The sequence below is a fragment of the Rattus norvegicus genome, chromosome 8 (genome assembly GCF_036323735.1).
Source record: "Rattus norvegicus strain BN/NHsdMcwi chromosome 8, GRCr8, whole genome shotgun sequence".
NCBI classification, from domain to species: Eukaryota; Metazoa; Chordata; class Mammalia; order Rodentia; family Muridae; genus Rattus; species Rattus norvegicus.
In genome coordinates this window covers 37,715,060-37,740,442 of record NC_086026.1, presented here as the reverse complement: position 1 = coordinate 37,740,442, position 25,383 = coordinate 37,715,060, and the positions used below count along the sequence as shown (strand labels likewise).

Below are 25,383 nucleotides of genomic sequence, written 5' to 3'. Positions count from 1 at the left end.
TCCTCACCCTGCCCATCTCATGCACTAATATAACATGAATGGCATCTAGTCCATTTCCGAACAGAGATCTTGTTTCTCTCTGAAACTTCATGAGCTGGATATCTACACTTATATTTCTCTTAGCATTCTAGTTTCTTAAATTCCAACCAGATTGGCCCATTATCTTCTGCATCTAGCGATTTTCTAGTCCCAAATTCCAAAATCTATCACATTCCTGCTGGAAATCAGTTCCAAAAACTTAATTACATGGTCAGTTTTATCACATCAACATTGTGATAAACTAGTACTTCTTGGCACCATCTGTACTAGTAATTTTTTTCTTGCTGTACAAAATGCCTAGTAAGAAGCAACTAAAGAGAGGATGTTAATTTTGGCTTACACTTTGAGAAGAAGGTATATTCAAAATGCTTAGAAGTAAATGAAAATCAAAATCAATACCTTTAGGATCCCATGAATGCTGTTCTACAGAAGGAAATCCATAACTATAAGTGACTACATTAAAAAAAATAACAAACCATAAAACCCAGATGTCTACTGAAATGGTTCATGGGTAAAGACATGGATGGGTGTGTAAGTAAAGCACTTGTTGCCAAGTCTGATAACTGAGTTTTGTCTCCAAAATCCACATAAAGGAGGAAGAGGAGAAACAAATCTACATACTGTCCTTGGGCCTCTACACACCAACACAGCAACTGTGTGCCCCTCCTTGCCTCAGGACAAAATATTTTTAAAAAACAGATTGATTTCAAAGAAATAATTTAGTGTTCCAAGGGCCTTACACACATACACACACACACACACACACACACACACACACACACACACACACACACACACAGACACAGACAGAAATAAAAGAAACTCAAGATCCTAACTGATGAAATTGAAATGAGGGAGAAAATATAAATCAATTAAACAAAGAAATGGTTCTTTATCTTAGCACTTGGGAGGCAGAGGCAGCCAGAACTGTGTGAGTTCCAGGCCAGTCTGGTTTACACAGTGATTTCTAAGACAGCCAGAGCTATGAATAGAGACCTTATCCCAAGGATGATGATGATGATGATGATGATGATGATAGTAATAAACAAATGAATAAATAATGTTCCAAAAAGATTAACAAGATCAAAAACTCATAGCCAAGCTAATCACCAAAAGAAAGAGAAGACTCTAATTACAATCAAGAGGTGAAAAAGGAAACATTACAACAGATTCCAATTACATTTTAAAAATAATCATCAAAACTTAAAATTCCAAACATTTGGAAAATCTAGAAGAAATGGATGGCTCATGCAACCAAGACGAGTCAGACAAATTTGATCAATAGATTAGTAAAGTCCAAAAACTTTCATCATTTCAAATTGGAACTCAGTACCCATTAAGCAACAATTTGGTCCTCTCTTCTCCTAGAAGACATTCTTCTAGTTTCTGCCTTGGAGTTTATAATTCAAGGTTTTAAGTAGTCATCTGCATAACACTCTCATAATTGTTCCATACTATAGCTCATCAAACTTTCCCTGCTCTCTAAGATTGAGTAATTTACAGTGTTGTGTGAATATACCACATTTGTTTTGCCCATTAATGAGCTCTGCTCAATATCATCCTGAGTGAGGTAACCCAACCACAGAAAAACACACGTTATGCACTCATTGATAAGTGGATATTTGCCCAAATGCTCGAATTACCCTAAATGCACAGAACACATGAAACTCAAGGATCACCAAAATTCGGATGCTTCACTCCTTCTTTAAAAGGGGAACAAGAATACCCTTGACAGGGAATAGGGAGGCAAAGTTTAGAACAGAGGCAGAAGGAACGCCCATTCAGAGCTTGCCTCACATGTGGCCCATACATATACAGCCACCAAACTAGATAAGATGGATGAAGCAAAGAAGTGCAGGCTGACAGGAACCGGATGTAGATCTCTCCTGAGAGACACGGCCAGAATACGGCAAATACATAGGTGAATGCTAGCAGCAAACCACTGAACTGAGAACAGAACCCCCGTTGAAGGAATCAGAGAAAGGACTGAAAGAGCTTGAAGGGGCTCAAGATCCCATATGAACAACAATGCCAAGCAACCAGAGCTTCCAGGGACTAAGACACTACCCAAAGACTATACATGGACTGACCCTGGGCTCCAACTGCATACATAGCAATGAATAGCTTAGTAAGGGCACCAGTGGAAGGGGAAGCCCTTGGTCCTGCCAAGACTGAATCCCCATTGAATGGGACTCTTGTGGGGAGGGTGGTAATGGGGGGAGGATGGGGAGGGGAACATCCATATAGAAGGGGAGGGGGAGGAGTTAGGGGGATGTTGGCCTGGAAACCGGGAAGGGGAATAACAATTGTAATGTAAATAAGAAATACCCAATTTAATAAAGATGGAGAAAAAAAAATAAGGAACCAATGTTACCTAGCAGGGTTAAAGCATTTACTCTTTGTCGCTAATATCTTACTATGAGTAATTAAAGTACATCATCTTCCTTCAGTGAAGCTTTAAGAAAAAAAAAAAAAAAGAGCTCTGCTCAAATTCAGACTTTAGGAAAGGTGTTTTGAAGAACCATGTATTCCTATAGCCTTCTAATATACTTGACTGAAGTTCACCCAAAGATCAAATTCTAACATTTCACTAATTTTTCAGAACAGTGGTTACTTTAAATTCCTTTCTTTTCCAAGTTACCAGTCTCACTTGTATTTTTATTCTTTTAGCCATGACATAGGTGACAAGTATGGGATATATTTCCACAGGCAAAGTTGCTTTTTAAAAAATTATGCTGATAGTGTAACAAATATTATTCTGACAATGAGTTTTAAGTGTATAGTTCAATGATTTAAGTATGTTCACACTGTTACATAAGCAGTACTCAAAACAGGGTTTCTCGGGACTGGGGATTTAGCTCAGTGGTAGAGCGCTTACCTAGGAAGCACAAGGCCCTGGGTTCGGTCCCCAGCTCCGAAAAAAAGAACCAAAAAAACAAAAAACAAAAAACAAAAAAACAACAAAAAAAAAAAACAACAGGGTTTCTCTGTATAGACCTGGCTATCCTGGAACTCATTTTGCAGACCAGGCTGGCTTCAAACTCAATGATCTTTCTGTCTCTGCCATACTCAGCCTAAGTGGGACCATTTTTATCTATTTTTAAAACTTTCAGGGAACAAAAGTAAGTAACAACACAGACCCATGGTTATATCCAAAGAATTTTACAAAGTGTATATAGATAGTACATTTAACCCACTTAAATCAAATTCTCATTTTCTCATTTTTCCTCTGTCTCTCAGTCTCTTTCTGTATGCTGAAATTAAAGGCATATGTTACCACATCTGGCACAATTTTTTCCTGAAAAACCATGTATTATATCTGTGTGCGTGTTATATGTGGGAAGGCATGCTTACATAGGTTAGGAGAACTCTGTGAAGTCAGTTTCTCTTGCTACATTTACATGGTTCTAGAGACGTTACTCAAGTTGTCAGGCTTGAGTAGTAAATGTCGAGTCTCAACAGCACAAAATTGTCATTTTTATATAGTTAATATACATTCAACCTTATTTTAAAAAACTGAACTTTGACAATAAGAAATCTTTGTTATTTACTCCCCAGATAATATCAAAGAAGTACATGAATAAATAAAAACTCTAAACAGTTTAATATTATACCTTATACAATGTGATATCATTACAATTTCTTTCATTATTATCATGGATGCTTATACTAATATGGATAATTATATGCTTCCTCTTTAAAAAATTATTAATGCTGGGGAGTGGAGACATGGCTTGGAAGTTAAAAGCATTTGTTGCTCTTACTGGGTTTGATTCCCAGCACCCATATGGTAGCTCACAATCATGTTTAACTGTAGTTCAGAAGATCCAACATCCTTTTCTGGCCTCTATGAGCATCAGGCATATACTTGGTGCACAAGCATACATCCAGGCAAAACACCCATATACATAAAGCAATAAAACTAACAATGTTTTTATTCAGGTTAGGCATGGTGGCATATGCCTTTAACTCCAGTACTCAGGAGTCAGAGCTGATCTACAAAGAAGAGCTGGCATATGGTTCAGTGGGTACACACAGTGTTTTACTAACATGACCCTAAGTTGAATCCCCTGCTCTACATAATAATAATAATAATAATAATAATAATAATAATAATAATAATAATATAATAATGATAATAACCAAAAGTAGAATTCTAATAACCACAAACATGCCAATAACTAATAACTACCATAACTATTAACAATACTATATATTAGTAATGGTTCTTTAAAAAAATTAAACTAGGAAACCCAATTCTTAAAGCTCTGATTTACCCACAACTAATTAATAGATGGCAATCATAAAAGTTTGGGTAAGATCTGCTCATTTGTGGACAGTGACTAAACTGATCAAGAACAGGACTTCAAATAGCTGCGTTGGAAATCACTAATCTATAGATAGCAACAACTACAAAGAGATGGAATTTGGATCTTAGACATAAGCTTAGCTAAATTAGTAATTTAGCAGAACTGGGAGTGGAACTCAAGATTACTTGGTTTCTAGAGTCTACAGCTTTGTACACAACTCAAGTTAAAACTAGAACCTAAGGGCTGGGAAGTTGACTCAGTGGGTAGGGTTCTTACCTGAGTTCAGATCTTTAGCAGCCATGATGGGTATTGGGAGTATGGGGGAAGTTGGGTGTCTCTGCACGCACCTACAACTCTAGAGTGGGGACAGAGACAGGAGGATTGTTGGAGCTTGGTGCCACCTGCCTACTTGTCACTTTCCTCAAAAAACTCAAAGTTCAGAAAAACCCCATCTAAAGGGAATAATGCAGAGAACAGAGGCTACACCCTGGTGACTTCCTCTGACCTAGACATGTACATGCACATGTGTGAGCTGGCCCAAGCACGCGCGCGCACACACGCATGCACACATGAAACGAAAGGCAGAAATAGCAAGATTAATAAAGAATGGGGGAAAAGTAGTAAGCATGCTGCCCTGTCAATGGGACAAATACTAAATAAACAGCATGAATGACTGAGGTACTCGCAAGACCTCTTACAACATATGAAGACATGGTATCTACATGATAATTAAGGATAACCAAGAAATAGCATGAATGACTGAGACACATAAACATATTAGAACAGTTTTAAAGTTATAGCTACTAATACAACATGTATGATGGTTCATACCTTTAATCCTGGCACATAGGAGGGAGAGGCAGACCGATTTAGGTAAGTTCATAGGCTTTTCAGGACAACCAGGACTACACAGAGACCCTGTCTCAAAACAAAAACAAACACTCTCCCCCCAACTCCTGCCCTAATTGGTGAGTTTTCCCAAACTCAAATTCCCTGTTATTTAAATAAGAAAATCCCTGGAATCCAGACACTTACTAGCTCATGGCTTATCATGTTAAACTATTAAGACAGTGCTTTGCAGCACTTCCATAAACTGAAACATTAATACTGTTTTTAAGATACAAGATCCTGGGGCTGGAGAGATGGCTCAGTGATGATCTGAGATCAGACTTCCAGGACCTATGCATACAGTAAAGCAACTTGTATCAAGCTGTCCTCAGACCTCCACAGGCATACCTATAGCACTCATGTGCATGGAACACACATACACACAAAGCAAAAAAAGAAATAAAAAGCAAAATAAACATCACAAGGACAGTAACAGCAATTTATATTTGATGCTAGAGCTTTTTTCACTATATATATAAGCTATCAGCTCTAATCTTTTAGATGCTTTTCTAGGCTTCCACTCCTCCCTCCTTATACTTCAACATGAATTCTACTTTAGTAAAATCAACTCTGGGTCCTCATTCTTTAACTCCAACATATAGATTTCTAGTTCTCAACTTCTGGCATCCTTTTTTGGAGTTGTACTTGAATACTTTCACTAGGTTAAATTCTATTCTTTTGCCCTCTCTACCCCACATTAGTGCAATGCCTTCTATCTCTGTGTCCCTTTGCATTTATAATGCGTCTTAGCCACCATTCTACTGCTATGAAGAAACACCATGACCAAGACAACTTAGCTAACATCTGATCTGAAAGTTGCAGGGGACAGGGTAGGGGTAGGGGTTGGTGTTGGGGATAGGGACTGGGGACTGGGCCTGGCATGGACTTTTGTAACCTCAAAGTCTACCTACAGTGACATACCTCCTCCAATAAGGTCACACCTCCTAACCCTTCCCACACAGTTTTACTATCTTTCAAACCACCACAAATTATTCACATCTTAAAAACCTTATGACAGGGGTTGGGGATTTAGCTCAGTGGTAGAGCGCTTGCCTAGCAAGCACAAGGCCCTGGGTTCGGTCCCCAGCTTCCAAAAAAAAAAAAAAAAAAAAAAAAAAAAAAAAAAACCAACAACAACAACAAAAAAACACCCCTTATGACATCGTTGTGAAATAAATCAATCTCAGAACTTTGTCTTTTAATTAAATTCCACCCTAATTTTATTACTAGGTTATTGCTTTTTCTCCACCGAACTCCTGAGACAGTTGTATCTACAGTATGGATGCAACATAATACTAATGTAGTTTACTAGCTCTGCCTTCTCTACAGATAATTATGATCATAATTCATTCCTTTAAAACCATTTTTTTAAAAAAAAATTAAAAAAAAAACCAAAAAACAAAAAACCATTTTTTAAGTGCTTTAGTAGATTCATTAAGACCATGAGGCACTCCTATTTGAAGTATACAATTTAAGACTGGTATATCAGAATATCAGCAGAGGTTTTCATTTAAAAAAAAAAAAGGAAAAGAAATTATCTTATTTTCTGAAACAAGGTCTTACTATTTAGCCCTTGGCTGGCCTAGAACTCATTATGTAGACCAGGATAGCCTCAAACTCAGAGATCTGACTGCTTCTGCTTCCCAAGAGATAAAGGCACATGCCATCATGTGTGGCTCAAAACTGGCACTTTTTTTCATTTCCTTCTTTTCATTACCTTCAAGTAAACAGATCAAGGATAGTTTAGTAATGAGGATAGAAATAACAGAAAAGTTATAATGAATAACCAGGGTTCTGTGACATGCCAGAAGCCAAGAAGATTATATGTTTCAAAGAGAGATTAATAAAATCAATTAATAAAATCAAATGCTGACAGAGCAAAGGTATAAAGCAAAGTCTTTTTGGTTTTGTTAATGCAGTCAGTAGACAGTCACTAAAGAAAAGAACTAATAAAAGCATAAAAAGCACTAGAGTTAGAAACAAAATTACAATGGGCAAAGATAATTCCCACAAAGATGGGCGGGTTGGTAAAGTGCAAGGGTGAGGACCCGAGTCTGAATCCCAGAACCCGGATAAAAGCAAGGTTGGTGGCATGCATCTGTAACCCCAGCAGTAGGGTGTGTGGTGCAAACAGGTGACTACTTGAAGCTCTTTGGCCAGGTGGCCTAGATAAACTGGTGAGCTCTAGATCCAGTGAGAGAATCTGTCTCAAAAGCTAGGACAAAGGAATGGCTCAGCAGTTAAGAGTTCTTGCACTTGCAGAAAATCCAGGTCCAATCCACAGGATTCACCTGGCAGTTCACAACTGTCCAGGACATCTAATATCTACTTCTGATTTCCACAGGTACCATGCACACGCATGGTAAGACTAAGATATCCTTGCAAGAAAAACAGAGACACGCAAGTACCTGTTACCCAACACTAAGGAGGCTGATATAGGAGTGCTGCATACGTCATCATGATCCACCCACCCACCCACCCAGACTAGAAGGATGACAAGGCGCCACTGACAACTCAATTGAAATCAGAGATCAAAACTGGTAGCAAGAATGACCTAAGGCTTTCTGAGTTACATTTAAGCTACACTTCATAAACTTAAATGACTCTTTTACTGAAAACAGTTGTTACTGTTTTGTTATTAGTTATTGTTACTAATAATAAGTTCCTAGCAATGTTTAAAGCATTTTTTCACATTATAGGATTTCATTTCACATAACCATGAGATAGACATTATTTGAATCTTAATTTTATCAGTGAAGAAAATGAAGTGTCTGGGAACACCTGTTGCTCTTTCAGAGGGCCCAAGTTCAGTTCTTAGCACTTACATAGCTCACACTGCCTATACTTCCAGTTCTAAGGGACTCGACACCCACTTCTGCCTCTTGGGCACCAGGATTTACTCCAGAATAAGTAAATCTTCTGGCCAAGAGCATCTAAGGCACTGTTAAGTGAAGAAGCTAATGTAGCATTCAACCAAGAATTCAAACTTAATGTTTCTTTGTATTTTTATCCATCCATCCATCCATCCATCCATCCATCCATCCATCCATCCACTCCATATCCTGGTTACAGACTTCCAACCTCCTCTCCTCCCAGTCCCATCCTCACAAGTCCCTTCCCCAAGTACCTCTTCCCCCCAGGACATCATGTTAGAGCAGAACTAAGTAATATCCTCCTCCACTGAGGCCTGACTAGTTGTCAGTCCAGCTAGTGGAAAGGGATCAAGGGCAGGCAAAAGAGATAGTCCTTGGTCCAATTGTTAGGAGATCTACGTGAAGACTAAGTGCATACCTGCTTCAAATATGTAGGGGCCTAGGTCCAGACCCTATACACTATGGTTGGTGGTTCAGATTCTGTAAGTTCCCCCATGGGCTCAGGTTAGTTGACTTTGTAGGTCTTCTGTGATGCTCTTGACTCCTCCAGCTTGCTTAACTCTATCCCCAAGTCTTCCACAAGACCCACTCCCCACCTCCTGCCCCACCTGCAGCCCACTCTGCCTATGGCTCTGGGGCTCTACATCTGTTTCCATCAGCTGCTGGAAGAGGCCTCTCTTTATATTTTTAAAGGCAAACATATAACTTGCAACACCTGCAATCTCAACACTGGGAAAACCAAGATAGGACTGCCAGAAGTTTGTGGCTACATACTGAGTTCCAAAAGAGTCTATATGTACACTACGCAATGAAACCCAATCTCAACAAACCAGCATTAATACCAACAACCTACCCATGACTGAGACTAAAGATTTTCAGCTCCTGATGTAAAATGAAGTATTTTCAACATAAAAAACAACAAACAACTTCTCCAAGACTTTCAGTTTAATCTAGGTAAAGTTTAATCAATCCTTATTTAGTGGGAGAACTATTTGTTTCATAATAAACGTGGAGGCATTTAAAACAAAAACATCTAATAAAACTTACACGAATTGTGTTCTATATGATGTCAGGACACCACATGGAGAAATTATTTTTGTTATACAAATTAGTTATAAGGGTATTTAAATTATTTTTAGGAACTTAATTAAGCGTCTCTTAAATAATGAGGAAAATTCCCTTTACAAGTCTAGGAAGAGGCTAGAGAGATGGGCTGGTGGTTAAGAGCCCTCTTACCCCCGCTGCTTGCGTTTAACGCCTACCACTATGGCAGGTGGCTCACAACTGCTGTAACTGTATTCACACGCTCAGATTCCCCCTGCCCCAAGACAACTTTTTTAAAAGCTTAAAAAAAAATCCTAGAAGGATGAACTAGAAGTTTCAGATGATTATTGTACACAAAGACAATTTACTTTATTGGTTTTTAATCAGTTGTCAATACTTTTAATTCTTTGAGAACTTCATATATTTGATCATATTCACCCTAACTCCTCTCATATTCACCCTCACCTCCCTACCCACCCAACTTTTAGCTTTCTTTTTCTCCTCCTTTTCCATGAGTCCAATTTATGTTGCCCAATTTCCTCTTAGGAGTGAGCCTTGCTCTGTAGTGCAGTCAATCTGCCAAGAGTCTTGACATTAAAGAAAACCACCCAACAGCTGTCACATATCCCCACTCCTCAGGTGGTGATGGGATTGTGCAGATCTTGGTCATGCTGTCACAACCACTGAGTTTACCGGATCAACTGTCCTGTTCTGTACTATTTCCTTCAAGCCAGCCACCATCTTTGGCTGGCTCTTACCATTTTTCTGCACCCTCTTTGTAGAAGATCCCAAGCTTTGAGAGAGAAAAACATATTCCTCTCATTTAGGGTTGTTCTTATCTCTTAGTCTCTGTACACTGACAGCATGAGGGTCTCTATTAATTACCATAATACTGGTGGTTGTTTTGAAGGACTCAAACTTTACCACAGTTTTGAGACAGGACCTCATGAAGCAACGCAGGGTGACCAAAACTGCCTTAGGTCTAGAATGACCTTAATCCTCTTGCTTCCAACTCTAGAGTGCTGGCATTACAGGTTCATGCCTGTCACTATCTCAATTACACAGTGCAATGATCTCACATGCTGGGAGAGTACTCTTGTCCACTGAGCTAAAGCCCAGCAATACTTGTTTTTAATTAAGAATAGCTATTTATTCATCCCCCCTAACATATTACTGTGAAAAATGTCAAATATAGAGAAAAACTGTAAAACAGCTGTTTATCTAAATAGCCATCCCTGCCTAGTTACATTCTGTCATCTACACTCTGCAATATACTTTTTCCTTCATAAACCTATCCATTCATCAATCCACCTTGATTTCTGATACGTTTAAAAGTCTTACCCCACAGGTAAATCCTGATACAGGGTCAGGCCTCCCACAGTTCTTAGGAGGGGTTGAAATGTAAAGATTTATAACAGTCATGACGAGCACCTGTGACTTCGGGCATACAATTTTAGTGTTCCTATAGTATAATGTGAGTAGTGTGACTGAAAATAAGCTCCCTGTCATGGCTTGTTACACTCAGTTGTGAGATACAGAAAGTAGGTAAGAACTAGCTTTGAAAATACATTTCAATTTAAAACCCAAGTATGCCACTCACTAGGTGTGACATCTAAGATATACCATTTAATTCTCTGGAAGAAAATTAATTATCTAGAATATCTGTTTTTTTTTTTACTTGTAAAATAAAATCTAAGTGTTAAAATGAGCTTTTAATTGAGAAGATTCACAAAATGTTTAATGTAGCTGGAATACAGGAAGGGTACAACAAATGCTAGCAATTACAATCCTCATATCAGCCCATGTAACATACCACAATAGGCTATAGTTGCTGCATGGCTACACAGACCTACTTTAGACAATCACTGAGCTCTCTGAAAACTACGTGAGCACAATATTCCAGATCACATAATTAGGATTTTTCACTAAATTTGTCTAATCCAAATAAAATGCTCTATCTTCACTAATCACATGTTCAAGCGGCCTTTATCTCTGCAGACAGCATATAGATGTCAGTTTTATTGGGTAGTATAAAAGCAAATATTCATAAACCCTCTATCAATCACATTCAGCTTTAAAGATGATTGGGTAGGAGTATAAAGAAGGTCAAAGTTTCCAGTCTACCATTATCACTTTCCTGGAGACCATCTACTGGTTAGACTGGCTGTCTACCAAGTCTCAGGAATCCTGCTACCTTTACCCATGCACCAAATCCAGGGCTCCCACCTCTCCATGCACTGGTGATAGGGATCTAAATCCAAGTTTGCATGCTTGGCTTTACCACGAAGCCAATACCCATCCCATAGAACAGGATTTTTTTTTTCAGTTTTTCTTTCATAAATTGTTACTTAAATTATAACACCTACAAAAGCAAGCTTCAAATGTACTTCTCTGCAAATTTTTAAAGATTAGTCAAAGGAATCTGGATGTAAATGTAATACTTAAAAGTACTACTATATGGCTTCATCCTACCCTACTGTGTTTGGGCCAAGCCAAGATTTTTTTATTTTTTATTATTTTTTTTAAAAGCATTTTTTTTAAGATTTATTCATTTATTATATATAAGTACACTGTAGCTGTCTTCGGATACACCAGAAGAGGGCATTGGATCTCTTTACAGATGGTTGTGAGCCACCATGTGGTTGCTGGGAATTGAACTCAGGACCTCTGGAAGAGCAGTCAGTGCTCTTAACTGGTGAGCCATCTCTCCAGCCCCCAAGATTTTTTATTTTTTTTGGATAGTACTGGGGGCCTGAACTTAGGCCCTTGAGTGAAATTTCTTGAGTAAAGTTTTTTTTAAAATATTTATTTATTATATATGAGTACACTGTAGCTGTCTTCAGACACACCAGAAGAGGACATCAGATCTCATTACAGATGGTTATGAGCCACCATGTGTTTGCTGGGAATTGAACTCAGGACCTCTGAAGAAGCAGTCAGTGCTTTTAACCGCTGAGCCATCTCCCCAGCCCTATTTCATCTTCAATTTTTGTGAAAAAAATAAAGATCTTGCTAACAAGAGTGTGTTTATTTACATTTTACTCTATTTAAACCATATTTTAAAATTGCAATACCCATACTTCTGATTTTTATTAAAGGTGGAGATTTATTTAAGGAATTCTTAAGATTTAAAAATTTTATGTGTATAGGTGTTTTGCTTACAAATGTGTCTATGTGCCACATGTGGGCCTGGTGCCCTCAGAGACCAGAAGAGGGTGTTTGAATCCTGGAACTAAAGTTACAGTTGGTTGGTGAACTCCCATATTCGGTACTGGGTCCTCTGCATGGACGATATGCATGGTGGCTCACATAATGCCCTCTTCTGGTGTGCATGAGGACAGCTACAATGTACTCAAAATAAACAAATCTTTAAAAAAAAAAAGTCTGTCCTGCTAATTTCAATTGGATGTATCACACTATGAACTCATGATTAACAACAAATGCAAAATGGCTGGGTGTGGTGGCCTACACCTTTAATCCCAGCACTGGAGAGGCAGAAGTAGGAGGATTTCGTGAATTTCAGAGCAGTCAGGAGGACTACAGCGAGACCCTAAGTAAATCCATTCTTAGTTGTAGCCTTTCAAGAAACAGTAATACTCTGGTAGAAATGATGATGGCAAACTTTCAGATCTTCGTTTGTATATAGAATTTTTCACTGAAATAACCAAGATTCCCTGGATAAAAAGCCCTTTCCAAATGGCACAACAAAAGCAGCCTAGAATACCCTGCATCAGAAAGTACTCCGAGACAGTGGACAACCTAGCAGCCTAGAATACCCTGCATCAGAAAGTACTCCGAGACAGTGGACAACCTAAGTGTCAAAAGACAGTTTGAAAGGATTCCCATCTCCAAACTGGGGACAATGTGCCCTTCAAAAAGGAACCTGATTGGTTATAAAATTAATAAATTAAAACCCCCTGGTAGCACTAACACCCAAAATCTCATGTTCATAATGGCTATCATAATTCCCCTAAAATGAAAAAAAAATCTATTTGTTCAATAGAATAACGATCTCCCCATTTCTTTAATCAATAGTTAAACCGATCAAGCATTTAATCTGAATTTTTAGGAAGAACTTTAGAAGTCCGAATAAAGATACATCATCATCATGATCATCCCCAATAAAGTAAAATCTTTTTCAGGGAGCTTCAATAAAGTAACTGATTAAGAGCTAAAAACCACTAAGCAAAGTATAGTCATAGTTATTTGCTTCTCAGCAGAGTTACTACTACCTTAAGGCCACATATAATCAAACTCTCAAACCACACCTTCAAAAACGACCTTATAGTCACCACTTTAACCAAGCAATCATTTAACATTATCAATTGTGTGGTGTCATGAACTATAACCTCCTAATATGAGGTATCCATTTAAATATCCTTCCTAAATAAGATTTCACTTAGCTAATTAAATCTTTGTTCCAGAGACATCGGATCTTTTGACAAGATACTATTATTATCATCTACAAAGTTTTCAAAGAAATCATGCGCTCTATGAAGTTACGAGCGCGCACACACACACACACACACACACACACACACACACAATTATTTTCAGTTTACAACTATGATGTTGGGCTGTATTCATAGACTTCCTTGTCTAGAACCAAGTTTTTACTTAACCAGAACATAACCACAGCAGTAAATGAATTGACACTCAGAGGACAATGCAAAGTTCAAATGTAACTATATTCTACTGAACAATTGGTTTGGTCAGTTAAGTGCCCAGAAAATGGAGAAGTGGTCTGGGTACCACCCTTTTTAACAAGAGTATGATTACTGTACACCAAATGCAACACAAGAATCTTGATTGACTACAGCTGTGGAGACACTTTTGGGACTATTGAGTAAATTTGAATACACAAATTTTAATGGACATTGTTAATCTGACTTGGTATTTTTAGGAAATATTTAGGAATCAAACATGGAGCCTGGTGGCGGTGGCCACAGCGCACCCCTTTTACTCCCAGTGCTAGGGGAGCAGAGACAGGTGGGATCTCTGAGTTCAAGGCCAGCCTGTCTACAAAGTGAGTTCCAGGACAGCCCCAGAGAAACCCTGTTTCGGGGAGGAAGAAAAGAAAATCAAACATGGTGGGAAAAAAAAAATCTAATTCCATCCAGCACTTAGGAGGAAGAGGCAGTCTCAACAGCAGCAACAGTAGCAAGGACAACAAAAAGCTGGCAACAATATGGAGAAAAAGGTTGATCACTAATCTGATCCATATATGTCCACTGTATTTTCCCTGACAACTGTGAAAATGAAAACCATAAAAGAAATTATATTACTACTGAGAAGTACAGCAGAAAAAGATACCTTACCCAGGAACTGTCTCCGGGTTCAATTGTCAAGCTACTACTTGGGTAACTAGGGCAAGTTACAATTAATATTACTAAGTTTCTGACAATTCTATAAAATACAAAAGTAACTATATCATCAGGTTCTGAGACTAAGACTATAGATCTAACAAACCAAAGCACTGTTGCACACATTAAGTAAACCTGGTTTTTGTAATTAATAAATACAAATCACCATAAATACAAACATATTAAGAAAACACTCCTTTTTACATTCCACCGGGAGAACTACAAAGACGTAAATGAGTATTATAAATCAATTGGAAATCAAAGTAAATAGAGTGGAACACCCCCCAAAATCAGAATGCAGTATTTTTTTAAATCAAGAATTACCAAAAAGGCAAATGATGAAATATCAGATCTTTATCCAGCCTCTGGTACATACCTATTTATAGTGTATAGTTATATTTTGGTATTAACTTATCTCTAAGAAAAATGCTAATAAGCGGAAGTTGAGAATTTTTCCGAAAAAAACAAGCTCAACAGATTAGTATGCTTATATGCTTAAAAAAGTAGTTTTGGTCTTAATTTCTGTAAGTCCCGTGAAAGTACAAGGACATCGCGGTTTACAATAGGTTCTGGTTAAGGTTTACAAAAAACCAAACAGATGCAATTTCCTTTAGTCAGCTGTAACTTAGTATCATTTCACTTGCAGGTAACCCCTGGCTTTCTTGTTAGACGGAGAGTAAAAAAGACCAGATAATAGAGTGATCCTCAGGTAGGTGGGAGGGGGAAGAAGTATTTGCATTCTCTTCCTCATTTCTTTTTAAGAAAAGTGCAGTTCCAATAGGGGGAGTGGGGTAGCCTGGGAGAGGAAGGAATAAACAGCTCTAGGGCTCTCGGGTAGACCAGGTGAGCGGGTAATAAACAACCCGCCAGCATAGCATTTGTTGTTGGGCGGATTTTCTTGCAGCTATGCTCCCCTGGAAGGTCTGGGTGACTGCTTCAGGTCCACCGCTGGGACCAAGGCCAGCCCCCCTCCAAGGATTAATCGCCAATGAGGGGGACCCTGTGGGTGCCTCTCGGCACGAATCAGGGTGACAAACCAGGTTTCCTTTCCCTCCCGCGTCCAGGTGGGTGACAAGTGGTGTCAGTCCCCGGACTGGCCTGCCGTCTCCCCACTGACCCTCCCCTCCCCGTTACCTGCGGGCGGCGGTGCGGGGGCCCGGAGGCCTGCAACTGCTCCTCCTCTTCCCCGCCAGGCTGGGGCGGCGAGGTGGCGGTGGCGGTAGCGGCGGCAACCCGGGGGGAGGGGGCGGAGCGCGCGGCTGGCTCCTCTCCTCCCCCGGGAGGCTCAGGGGACCCTATCTCGGGCCGCCGCGCCTAGGCCAGTGTGCAGCCTGGGACTGGGCGCGCATGGCGGCGCCGCTCACCCGCGTGCACGCGAGGTGCGAGAGTGCGAGAGTGCGAGGCGCGAGGAGGAGAGCGCCCGGCGCCCGTGGGCCTGAGGGGAGGAGCGAGGGGCCCAGCCCGCTGCGCGCGGGCGGCGGTTGGGGGCGGTTTGCCGAGGGCGGGCGACGGCTCGCGCTGGCCCGGCGGGGCGGGGTGGGGAAGGGGAAAGGGACTGAGGGGAGAGGAGGAGGAGAGGCTGGGAGGGAGCCGCCGCAGCGCGCGTGCGAGCCGGCGCCGCCGTAGCCGCTCGTTTCACTCCAGCCTGTTTGGGGGCACTTTGTTTGTGTCCCACAATGCTCCGCGCGGACGGCCGGGCTAGGGAAGGGGAGAGGCGGGGCCGGCTGAAGGCGGTGCGCGCCTATTGCGCAAGCGTAGTGCAAGCTGTCCTTAGCCTGTGGTGCAAGCCAGACACTGAAGCCCAGCGGGCCTTGACCCAGTCTGTGCACTTGTCTGTGTGCTTCATACGCATAGGCGCCATGAGGCCGGTCCAGTTTGTGCTCCTGTAGCTGTGGTCTGATCCTGCACCGAAGGAGCAAGCGTTAGGACGATTTACTTTTCTTGGAGCTAAAAACCGAAAGAAACTCTTTCTCTGGAGGTGTAGCAGCGCAGCACTCCAGTCTTTCTCTGTCGGGAAAGGGATTTGGGTGGTGTGGCCATTTTTTACACATGGAAACTGAGGCCTTAATAGGGCGTGGCCACGAGGGCCTCTGAGAACCTGGCGAGCTCCCCAAATTTCTCCTCGATGGACAGCGATCCCTCGCAAGGGTTACTACAGAACATCTTGCTTGGCACGTCTAAGGAGCTTCCTCACAGTACTTTGAGGTTGCCCTAGCATTTTTCTGATTACCAAGGTAGGAAGTGCAGTTCTGAGATGACCAAAAAAAAAAAAAAAAAAAAAAAAAGCTCCCATGTCTTTTTCTTTTACTCAGCACAAACTGGCTTCTAAAATCTAAAGCAACTGTGAACTATTCCTTACCTAACCATGAACCCTATTCTAGTACAGTCTCTTCGCTGCCCTTGCGGAAGGGAATGTGCGGATCACCCAAAATTGATTGTTACTGTCTAGAGGGTTACTGTCTTGAGTTTCGGTCGCTGCAAAATCAACCTTTAGGGTAGTTAAACACCCTAAGCCGTGGGTTCCTCAGACCTCAGGGAATCAGACCTGGTGATTGTGAGTGTAGGCGGGTGGGATTGCGCCCCAGAATAGTGGAGGAGGGCAGGATGCCAGTAAAGACTGCTGGAACTTGGTGGCTGGACATTTGCATATAGATGCAGTGTACCTACACCTCCAACTTTTAAACCGAAAGACTTCTTTGTGTAAGGTAGGAGTTGTCCTCCCAGCTACAATAGACACTTGGCCACCTCTGACTTAAACCACTCCTCTACCAAGCACCAGAGCACCCTAAGCAATACAATCTTTCAAAATAAAGGCAATATTATTTTTATCATGTTTTTATTATTCTGTTTCAGCGATGAGCATAATCAGAAAAGAAATTGGATCTGGCTTTACACTGAGATTTGAAGAATCTTTCTAACTAGGGAGGTGTCTGAGCTAAAGGCCCTTGGTGGAGTATGTACTGAAATCATACGTCATGGAAGCAACTGGAGAAGAATTTAGTGGGTATAAAGAATAAAGTAGACAAATGAAATCCATTTAATAGGATAGTCAGTAAAAGAGCATTCAATTGGACATTTCTAATTGTGACTCAAGGGACAGAGGTGTTGGCTAATGTTCATAGGACAGACAGAACTCAGGAGTACACACACACACACACACACACACACACACACACACAGAAAGAAACACGCAAAGAGACAGACAAACAGAGAGATCATGCCTTCATTCTCTTGTCCCCTCTCCCCTTTTCTCTACTTCTCATTTTGTCTCTAAAAAGGTTTTCCTCCCATCCCATTCCCACCCTAGGTCTGAAGAATTTATTAAGCACCGGATGGCTGTTGGTGTCTTAAAGGCAAAGTTCTAGATGCTTGGAGAGGGTGTGAGAGCAAATGCAAAGCCCAGCTATTGTTGGAACCCTCTTCTGTATTTTGGTTTTGGGCAGGATCAGTTTCTGCAGCCTCTTAGCCTCCCACCTTTTCTCTTCCTGTGCTAGCAGAGACTTGCCCTTGGGTTGCTAGAATAGGTAGACCTTTCTTTGACATCAGGTTGAATAATTCTGCTGGGAGGATTTTGTGAAATCGGAATCCTGTACACAGGTGAAACAAACAAACTAGACAGTATGAGGAACTCTTAATTATTAACCCAGTGTAGATGATTCTGAAGAATTCAAATTCCAGAAGGGATTATTTTATCCATGAGCTGTTTGGGAAACTCACTTCTGGCAAAAATGGTCCTTTCTCATGGTAGACCCTTAACTGCTGAATGGAAACTTAGTTATTTAGACCAAAAGATATTTCAGAAAAAGAATGCTTAATACTCGTCAGAAAGGTTTCTAGCCTGACTGGAATTATTCCAACGATCGCCCATTACAATTCAGCCTTACTTCTTCCTTAGTTCCTTCCAACTATATGAACAAAAACCAGTCTCTTTTCCTTACCCATGAAACATGCCAGTGTCTGATGTTCCACTAAGTTGGGTTAGGTCAATTTTGCCACTTTCCTACCCTACTGCATACCAACTCAACTGGACAATTCCTGTTAAAAATGCTCATCCCCCCTGCCACCATCGTAAAACATAACAGATGGTACCCAGTTGTAGTAATTCTTACCTGGTTCCCCCTTCTCTTCACTGTTCAAGTGGAAGCCAGATTTGTAATGCTTAGCAACCACGTCATTCAGCAGCCCACAATTTCTATTGTTCTCAGGTAACATCCCAAGCTCTTACTGTGGCTTTCGTAACACCACCGTCTGGGTCCTTTCTTGTCTCTTTCAAGAAACATGGCAGTTGCAGAGTTACTTCTTCACCTCTAAAATATGGTAGTCTTTCTTGAATAACATCATTTCCTCTGAATAGAAATATTCCATTCTTCGCATATTCTTCTACATCCTCGGATCTCTTCTTTTACATATTTGATAGTTTTATGATTTTATATTTTGACAGTTCTATTATATTATACTTTGAATAATGTAAAATATATTTGAGACATAACTATATTGCACATAATATGTGTAAGTTGTATGTGCTATTCGGGCTCATTGAAAAGCTGGCTCTGGAAATGGGGTTGCCTTCCCATCCCCTGTTTAAGAGGCAAGCATGTTTTTCTCATAGTATCCTCCAAGGCCCTTTGTCTGTAGACAGCCCAGCTGTCTTCAGACAAATACTATGTCAGCAGCCACATACTTCTGTAACACCAGGAGAAGAAAACAGCATAACAACCCAAGAGTAAAAACACCATGACTTTGAAAACAGCTCTAAGGTAAACCATTTCTAACAGAGGTTACTATTGTCTACCCCATGACATAAAATGCCTGGAGTGGCAACAGGAAACTGGAAGTTCAGCTGACTGCTTCAGCTTGTCCAGTCAGTTTCAGCCAGATGGTGTTAAAAGTCCATTTTGATGATGTTACCTTTCTGCTGCTGCTATCTGTTCTTTTACTGGGAAGCTTCACCTGAAGGGACACTTTTACTCTCTTAGTCAGGAACTCTAGCTGGCTGACGGGATGGGGCTTTCCCAGTCAGTTTCTGCTGGGTGTTTTGAGTGCCCAGTTGGATGATGTTTTGGTTTCTATCTGCTGCTTGCCTTTCTCTTTATTCTTGCTTTTGTGTGCTATGTACTTACTAAACTCGCTCATTCCAACCGGAAAGTCCGTCTATCGTTTGTCATCTTCAGGCCGTACTGGATAATAATACATTCTCTACATACTGTATATATATAAAATATATAACTTATGTGTATCAGTGTTTTTAGAATACAACTTACATACCACACAATCTGCTATTCAGAGATTTAAGGTGTACTATTGAGAGATTCTTAATATTTCAGAGTTGTACAACTATCTCCACAATCAATTTTTAAGCTTTCTCATTACCAAAAAGGAAATTCAGACGTATTAGCTATTATTCTCTCTACCTTAGCGCTACAGTCCTGAGTCACCCCTGACCTAGCTGCTTTCTGTTTATCCACACTCACATATATTATTTTTCTAGTTTTTTTGAGTTGACTGTGCTTGGTCAGTACATGTTTAAGGTCTCTGATTTTATTTGTCTCTTTTGGGCGTAAGCGACCATGTTGTGACCGTGTTGTGTTTTCTGCCACAATGTGAGTTTTGACCTTTGTTGCACATAGCAGGTATCCTTCCCTCCTGTACGTTTGTGTGAATCAGTAGTGCCATCGAGATGTTTTATCAGGCTCAATTTCGATTTAGGGCAAGATTATGTCATAGGTGGCTGTGCACGTTTCCATTAGGCAATACACAAGTGTGTGCTTGTCCATTTCTTTTTGTGGTATTAGCAGTCACTAATGAGCAATGCTCCTATCAACTCATTCATTAGGAGTTTTAAGTGGTGATATAATCCTCTTCATCTTATTTTATTAGTTACAAAGGAAATTGCTCCTCTTTTGTCTGTTGATTATCTAATAGTCTCAGTAGGAAAGGAGGACAAGGGTTTGATTCTTCCCCCATTGCCAAATATCCCTCAGGTCTGACCACTTCTTTCTTGAACTACTATGACACCAATTCAAAGTCCTTGGTCTGAACCCTTAAGAGCTACCTAAGTCATCAGGGCCTACTAATCTTTTCCAGATTCCTTTACACCATATAGCCCATCCATTACTGGCCCATTTTCATCTCCATCATCAAAATCTTTCCCATCTCAGGGCATCTGTACATGAACCTTCTGGAGTGGAAACTTAATGGTTCTTTGGATAGTCGGTTGTGTTGAATGGTGTTTTGCTAAGGCAAACAATTGAAGGACACAGGTGAAAGGATGTTCTGCTAAAGCAAGCACGTGAAAGGACACGTGATGAAGGACGAAGGATTCTTTGCTGACACACATGTATTGGTCTGCCTTAAATTTCATACTTGAACTTCATTTGTTGGGACTCCATAGAGAGAAACACAGCAAAAGAAAAAAAAAAAAAACTTCTGGTGGTGTGCTGCAGTTCCTTGCTGCTTTAGCAGGCTCAGGCTGATTGGCAGAACAATGTCAGCTGAGACAGATGCCTGCTGAGACAAGACCCATGGAGGACATGTGATGTTTGGAGGGAGTATTAAAAGGACTCAACAGATAGTAATGGAGGATGAGCTAGGCTTGCTCATAGAGCTAGTTGTGCAGTGCTTGTTGGTCTCAAGTCTTTGCTGATCTTCCACTTTGCTGAGAGAGACACAGCTGAGAACTTTTTCTGACATTCCTGCTGGTCTTTCCTGCTACTGGCTCCAGCCAAGGCTGAGGCCTGGCTGTCTCTGCTAGGACATGCCCCCACTGTTAATTCATGTTTGCTGTCCTGACTCCAGCTGCTACTGTGGACCTGTGAACTGAACTGCCAATTTCCAGACAACACAGATGGGAGTTACTCCAAAGGACCATTCCTAAATGTCCACTTCCCCTATATCCTTTCTTTTTCACTACTTCTGGTAGGTGATGGGGTAAAAGGGAGGTTAAAATGTTTAATAACCATCATTAAAATTAGGATTTGAAAAATTAAACTTACAACTTTCTCCATTGCTAAATCTTTCTTTGATTTCCCCCTTCCTTATCTCATTGTATGTATCAGTAGGTGTATGCCTGTTGTGTATATACGCTATTCACAGGTATGTGGGTAGGTGCATATGCAAGATGCTTTTCTATGCTCTACTATTCATTGTAAACACAAGAAATAGATATTATAGTTATCTGTCTGACAAATAAGGAAACTGAAGATAGGTTAAGACATTTTGTTGTGGTATAATTAAGGAGCTCTAGCTGTTTCTCTGTTACTGCTTTCACACACTGTCCCCTTGGTGGTTGTTACCACGCCTGAGACTCACATCACATTCCGAGGGCCATGTTAACGTGGCCCCATGCCACACTAGCCACAAGCCTTCTATAGCCTAGCATGGCTTCCTGTCACAGACTCTGTTCACACTCCCAACACCCAGTGAAATCATTATTCAGAAAACTGGACCCCAACAACCAGATTTATGTGTTAAATGCTCAATGTACAATACTTCCACACAATTAACTTACGACCAATTGATAAGGATATAAACCACCCACTTAGATAAGATATAGTTTGCTCTTCTAGATACACAAAATCCTGTACACATCCATCCCTTAAGAATATTCATAACAGGGCTGGAGAGATGGCTCAGCGGCTAAGAGCACTGACTGCTCTTCCAGAGGTCCTGAGTTCAAATCCCAGCAACCGCATGGTGGCTCACAACCATCTGTGATGGGATCTGATGCCCTCTTCTAGTGTGTCTGAAGACAGTTACAGCATACTTATATATAATAAATAAATAAATCTTTAAGAATATTCATAGCAGCCTGTATCTAAGGATGCATGGCAAGGATCATTCATATCTGCTTCCATTGTTGCTTCTCCCGCTGCTCTCCCCTTGCTCCAGTCTCCTCTCCTCTTTAAAACTTTTCTCCTACCCATCCTTCCTTCTCATCCAACGACAGGCCTCGTTCTATCCTGTACCTGCCTTTGCCTGCATAATGACATCAACCTACAATATTTTACCAAGATCCTGTGATATTAAGAATCAAAATAGGATTTAAATATAAGTAATTTGTCTTCAGAACCCAAGAAGTCAGATATAATTCTGATGTACTGTAATCCACAGGAGCACTCCACACAAATGTACACGTGTGGACAAGTTCATACTTGAAGGTTTCCTGGCTTAGTCCATTTGACATTTATCTCTCAATTAGGCAGCTAAGGTACCATCCAATTGTATAGCTTCCATTCCAAACATAAAAGTGCAAAGTGCAGCTTCCAGAGGGAGGCTCATACTAACCAGATAATTCCATAAGAGCCCAGGACACATACTTCTTTCCTCCCTCCTGTCCTCTTCCTCCTCCTTTATTGTTTTTTTAAGTGGGGCATTACTTTGCTGCCCAGGCCAGTATTAAATCCTGAGCTAAAGTGAAAAATTTTTTTTAATGTCCATAAGCTGTAACTGAAGATATATGCTACCTTACCTTACCTGTCTATATGCATATTTTTGTCCACGTTTCTCATTTCAGAAATGCTCTTGTCTAACGTAGTATAGTTTCTCCATATAAAGTAGAAACCCTTCATCCGCATTGTGAAACAATGAAGAAACATGACCAGCTACTGTGCTAAGGACAGCCTAAATCTCTGTTAATGAGATATAATTGCATTTTTCAACCTAAGACAGACAAATTTAATGACCTTAGAAACTGTAAAAATCACACATTTGGCTTTTTGTTTTGCTTTGCTCTTTTGGTTCAAAGTTTCTGAAGTCAGCTTATGTTATGTGAGAAATTAGCTTGGGGCAGTGCTTGCCTTCAGAAGCCTTAGGCAGAGGTGTCCTAAAAGCAACAGAAGAGTTGTGCCTCTGTTTCCTCCAGAGTGTACGTGACCATTTTCATCTTGTATCAGAGTAGCCGTGATCTTCCATGAGCTGCCCTCAAGAGTTTGGACAAACTAGTGTTCCCTTTTGGAAGGAGGGGAAGCTCATAGAGCTTATTTAATGTGGTTCAGAGGGCTCATGAACCTTCATAAGATCTTTTCAAAGTCTCTCTAAGGTCCAAGGAGGTGAAAGGTTGACAGTGGGTTGGGAACTCCTTAATAGTACAGTTTCTCATAAGAGTTGCAGAAGGCACTCTTCAGGGCTGTAGCAGCCCATATTTGCCCAGGGGGATATCCTGCTTGTATTGTTGTCTTTGTCACCCATGCTTCCATGAGTAATACCAATATAATGACTGTCCCCAATCTGGACTCGCATGGAAACCTGTCTTTGGTCTGTTAGTGCCCATTCTATGTAGGTGAATAGCTTCCCTTGGAAAATTATCATGATACCTTGGATGTGAACAGGAACTGACAGACTCACAGATTGGTACAGGGTGGGGTGGCAACTTTCCTCTATGCAGTATAGAATAGTTCGCTTACAAACTGTAGTTGCATTTCCACGATCCCTGTTGCAAATGATGGGACATGCAACCAAGGCTTACCTGTCTGTCCAGAGGGGGTTGACCCATCTCCGGGAACTTGACCTGGAAATAAATATACAGGAGGCATTCTCCGCACTAGCAGGAAGTGTAACTAAGAAGGAGGGAGGGATGAAAGTTCTCAATTTCCAAATTTTTTTTTTACCACCAGAGAATGGCAAGTTTCAGAGTTGAAAGGAAATCAGACAAAAGATCCGTCGGCGTCACTTGATAACAAATGGGGAAGGGGATTAAAAAGACGAATAGTGTATTTATGGACCTCTGAAAGGCCTTGAAGCCTGAGCAGTTCACCGAAAAGATGGACCACTAAGAAGCACAGATGATCCCCACTCTACCAGCCACTGAGGGAGAAGATCTCATGACTTGGTAACCGCCCCAGTTGCTCCCTAATGAGTTGTCAGTAGATGAAGGGCAAACAGAGTAACCAGAGGCCCTCACTTGGAGAGGGTTTACTGGTCGCTCGCTATTGTGAAGTCTTTGGATGTTAGAGCTAGGTACAGCTTAATCCACGGCAACCACCAGGGCAGTTTGGTGGAAGCATAGCAGTGCCTGCAGAAAAGATTCGTTTGCTGTGTACATCTCTCATTGGTGTGAAAGTATACAGCGTAAGCACAGGCTGCTCAGACACATCTTCTGTACATTACTGGAAGCTTTCATTTGAATATATAAACTATTAAGACGAGCATTTATGCATGGGTGAGAGGGGGCACAGACCACACCCTTCTGTAGCCCATTATGATTGGCAAAGAAACCTGGCAGCTCCCGGAGGTAAGCTGGACCATAAAGACGTAAACAGAGAATGTGGTCACTCTGAGCATGCTCAATCTCATCTAAAGAAAGGTGTGCTCCTCGTCCACAACAGTGCATTCAGCACCACTCTTGATGGGTGCAAAGACACAAGTGGTCTGAGAGCTATTTTGATGCTATATCGGACCTTCCTAACTAGTTTTTTTTTTATTTTTTTTATTTTTTTAGCAGACCCTTAGCTACTAGATCCCAAGACCAATTTACACTTGCTTGGAAATAATGGCACTTGTGCTTCCTAGATCCTGTCCGCCCACTGTAAAAAAGGTTTCATTATATAATGCTAACTCTTAAGTGTTATTGCAGCCTTGGAACAACATCCAGGAGAACAGTGAAAACGAGTTAAGGAGTCTGAACAAAGGCACCCTGTGTGGCATTCTAAAAGCCATAAGGTTATTGGTGCCAGTGATGGAGTGGGCTGCCTCTTTATATGTTGTTATACAGGGAAGCCCTTGATCTCTACCCACGCCACATGCAAGCTATTGCCGTCTTGGTTGAACACTAGAACTAGTGGGAAGTTTCTATTTCTGAAGACCCCATACAGTATTCTTGTAGTCCACAAAGAAGTCAAAAGTAGGATTGTGCTGGAAGCTTCCTTCTAC

The 25,383-nt window shown here is 40.8% G+C and overlaps 1 protein-coding gene across 6 annotated transcripts in view; it reads right to left on the bottom strand.

Moving 5' to 3' along the window:
• The window catches only part of Zbtb44 (zinc finger and BTB domain containing 44), a 57,984-nt gene extending 41,778 nt beyond the window's left edge, over nt 1-16,206 (bottom strand). For 2 of the 6 annotated variants that reach the window (XM_006242768.5, XM_063265731.1), the window contains exon 1: nt 15,652-16,201. The gene's annotated coding sequence lies outside the window, so the exon portion shown is untranslated. Of the gene's footprint in view, nt 1-15,651 lie in introns of all 6 variants that reach the window. The other 4 variants (XM_063265734.1, XM_063265733.1, XM_006242769.5 and 1 more) reach the window with 4 other exon arrangements.
• Between the last annotated feature and the right edge of the window lie 9,177 nt (nt 16,207-25,383).